Genomic DNA, 4,249 nt, shown 5'->3' on the forward strand with positions numbered 1-4,249 from the left:
GTGCGTGCGTGCGTGCGTGCGTGCGTGCGTGTAAGAATCTGCCCAATTTTGAGAGTCTATGTTTATTAAGCAAGGAGACTGTGAGGGGACGGTGCGTGCGTGCGTGCGTGCGTGCGTGTGTGTGTGTGTGTGTGTGTGTGTGTGAAATAGCACTAGTGTGTTGGCATGTCGCCGTGCGCTATGGCAATCCGTTTCACATTCTGCAAAAAGACAAATGCAGATCCACGGAAAAGTCGAGGGTATAGGAGTGGGGGGGAGGGGAGGGGGACTGTGCGGCAAGTGCCATGCAGTCAGGAAGGATGAGGGTCTGGTACGTAGGTGAGATGGGTGATGTGTATGGATGAGGTTGTGATGAAGAGCGAGAGAAGGAGGAGGAGGGTGATGTTTATGGATGGGGTGGGGTGGGGGGGGGAGCAGGCCGGTAAACTGCTTGTGAAATGAAAATGGCTCTTTAGCAGAATCCAGGACACTTGGGCGCTGTGCTGGATCAATGTCCCTGATTTACTGTCTGAAAGCCTGTCAGTAGGAGAGAGAGAAGAGGGGGGCCGGAGAAGGGTGAGAGAGTGGACGGTGCAAACTTGGAGCTGTGAGGGAGACGAGTCCCTTAATGGAAGGGGAAAGGGGGAGACAGGACGACGTAAGGGTGTAGAAGGAAATTGTCCATGAGAGTGACAGCACTAGGAGCTAGAGCCAGAGGGATTGGGCTTTGAGTCTTTGCGGCAGAGATACAAAGTCAATGTGTCAAGGCAATGTGGAAGGGCAATCTTGTTTTGCGCAGGCAATTGGCACGGTCATTTGGGGTAAAATCGATAGGGGACACATGGCGCTTCTTAAAGCCGTGCTATTCCACAGAGGCCATGGCCGTATTGACAAACAGTGAGCGGAGGCAGCAGGCACCAGGCAGTACACAAGACGTTAACTCAGCCTGTGAAGAGAATCTATATCCTACTGTATTATTGTGGCAAAACCATTAGGCAGCCAGATGGAAGAGGTCATTCTGCTGATGAACTTCACATAATAATCTACAATCAAACAAAATCAGTTGTTGTTGAAAAGGACTGCATGTGGTTTTAAGTGTACATATTTATTGGGAGAAAATGCTAAATATGTCTCTCTATTTTTTAGATATTGCCATCTCTGTCCTTGTGAGTGTAATTCTTTGCTTATTTGAAGCTTAAGAGAAGATTTTTTTATGGACAGTTGTCCTAGTTTTTGGTTAGCATATGGGCAACATGAACCATTAAATGGTCATTTAAAATAATACATAATAATATTTTAGCATCTCATGTATAAATTGTGCGACCTGTGTACACCACTAGACATTGATAAGCTCAAAGTAGAGCTTCTTGCATAACAATGAATCTCAAAGTGATTCCAGCTGTAGGATGGATGTTTCCCTAGGGCCTATAGTATGTGTGATGCATGAATGATGATGTGCTGTAATCAGGGCTGGGAATGAGTATAACAATATCTTGTTACTTGACTTAAACTTGACCGTAACTCAATAGAAGTAAGATTACAGAATGCATGGTCACCATGAAAGGGCCATTTCAATTTGAATACGCAATCGATCACTCTCAAATTCATAGATGCTCTCAGAAGTAGTGATCATCAAAGCTAATTTGAAATGATCTCCTCCAATATAGCCATTGCCAATTCCCCCATGTACTGTATGTAGGGTCCCTGTCACAGCCGACCCCTACTAGTTGGTCTCGGGGAGGATGTAGTCAACCACATCACTTCTTTTCACTGGGAGAACGTAAGGCGTGCAGAGAAACGTGCTAACCTTCCCAGTTCCACTCCCTGCTAACCAACCTGTATGACCTCTGACCCCTGCTGGCTTCCCACCCGCCAACATGACCATAGACAGGGCCGAAAATGGAAAATTCCCCCTGGAAAACAATGTGGTAGGCATTTTTGAGTAAAAGTACTAAGTGAGTTGTTTCTATATGATTTTTAGGCGCTGAATCCATTTCTGCCGGATGCCAAGCTGTAAAAGTCTCGGTTTAGGCATAAATATCGAGACATTTGCATAATGAGCAACTTAATTGCCAAAAACTGGGAAAAGGCTATAATTTAGCTTTTAATTAACTTATAAAGGTAATTTAAGAGTTTAAGTGTCCATGTTTATGATGTCCAGAAATCCATCTATTATTGCCGGTGGACACAAACCCATGTAAAACTATTGCCCGTGGACACAGTGGTTAATCTCAAGTGCAAAGGGGCTAAAGGGCTGACAAGAGCCTAGTACAGCCGAATAGAGCCTATTAGAGTCTATTAAGACCTAGAACATTCTAGTCTAGTCTATTCCAGCTGGACCCAGCCCTGTATAGCCTATTACAGTCATTTAACTACCCCCATACCCTAGGCTATTCTCACAGTGGGCTGGACTTTGTGTGCTGGAATGTGCCGGACTGCTGGGCTCTGGTGGGCTATAATGGGCTCTGGTTGGCTGTGCTGGGCTCTGTTAGGTTGTACGGGGTAGTACTACTATAGCCTAGACATTTTCATGTAAAACTATTGCCGGTGGACACAAACCCTTGTAAAACTATTGCCCGTGGACACAGTGGTTAATCTCAAGTTCAAAGGGGCTACAGGGCTGACAAGAGCCTAGTACAGCCTAATAGAGCCTATTAGAGTCTAGTAAGACCTAGAACATTCTAGTCTAGCCTATTCCAGCTGGACCCAGCCCTGTATAGCCTATTACAGTCATTTAACTACCCCCATACCCTAGGGTATTCTCCCAGTGGGCTGGATTTTGTGTGCTGGAATGTGCCGGACTGCTGGGCTCTGGTGGGCTATAATGGGCTATAATGGGCTCTGGTGGGCTGTGCTGGGCTCTGTTAGGTTGTACGGGGCAGTACTATACTATAGCCTAGAAATGTTCATGTAAAACTATTGCCGGTGGACACAAACCCATGTAAAACTATTGCCTGTGGACACAGTGGTTAATCTCAAGTGCAAAGGGGCTAAAGGGCTGACAAGAGCCTAGTACAGCCTAATAGAGCCTATTAGAGTCTAGTAAGACCTAGAACATTCTAGTCTAGCCTATTCCAGCTAGACCCAGCCCTGTATAGCCTATTACAGTCATTTAACTACCCCCATACCCTAGGCTATTCTCCCAGTGGGCTGGACTTTGTGTGCTGGAATGTGCCGGACTGCTGGGCTCTGGTGGGCTATAATGGGCTCTGGTGGGCTGTGCTGGGCTCTGTTAGGTTGTACGGGGCAGTACTATACTATAGCCTAAACATTTTCATGTAAAACTATTGCCGGTGGACACAAACCCATGTAAAACTATTGCCCGTGGACACAGTGGTTAATCTCAAGTGCAAAGGGGCTACAGGGCTGACAAGAGCCTAGTACAGCCTAATAGAGCCTATAACATTCTAGTCTAGCCTATTCCAGCTGGACCCAGCCCTGTATAGCCTATTACAGTCATTTAACTACCCCCATGCCCTAGGCTATTCTCCCAGTGGGCTGGACTATAATGGGCTATAATGGGCTCTGGTGGGCTGTGCTGGGCTCTGTTAGGTTGCCGTGCCCTCTTTTAGCCAGTGGATGTGTAAAGTGCATCCGTTCTTTCTTAGGCGATGACCATCCCTGCTACAAAGTTTTGTGGGGTGTGGTGGAAGCCATTTGGGAGTTGGGTGTCTTTTTGCGATTGGCCACGCCCATTGCCCCGCCCCCTTATGGCAGAGGGGCATGGGAAGTTAATTTGGTTCATCATCAGCCCATGCTACACCCTTCCACCAAGTTTCATAAAAGTTGGCGCAGTAGTTTTTCCGTAATCCTGCTTACAAACACACGCTCAGACAAACAAGTGGTGGTGAAACCATATCTTCTTTGGCGGAGGAATAAAAAAAACTGGGACCCTTATTTCACTGGCATCCGGTGGATTCTTATTGGGGACACATTGAACTTTGAAAAAATGCTGGATGCCAACTTTTACTCAAAAATGCCTACATGGTTACAGAATTTTCCATTTTCGGCCCCGTCTACCAGTTGTGTTTGTTGCAGCGCCCAGCTATAAGCCAGAGGCACCGTAGAGGAATCGAACCCCAGCCTCCATGGTATTGGGCAGTACCTTTACCCTTGTGCCTCCCTGACACCCGCTCTCTGTACTTCTTGCTTTTCCCAGATTAGTTGAGTACAATACTTACATACTTACAGTATATTTAAGTTAACGTAGAATTATTGATTTTATAATGTACTCCAAAAAGTGCAAATACATGAAAAAGTTAATGAATTA

This window comes from Gymnoscopelus microlampas (genome assembly GCF_963454915.1).
Source record: "Gymnoscopelus microlampas genome assembly, chromosome: 18".
Classification (NCBI taxonomy): Eukaryota; Metazoa; Chordata; class Actinopteri; order Myctophiformes; family Myctophidae; genus Gymnoscopelus; species Gymnoscopelus microlampas.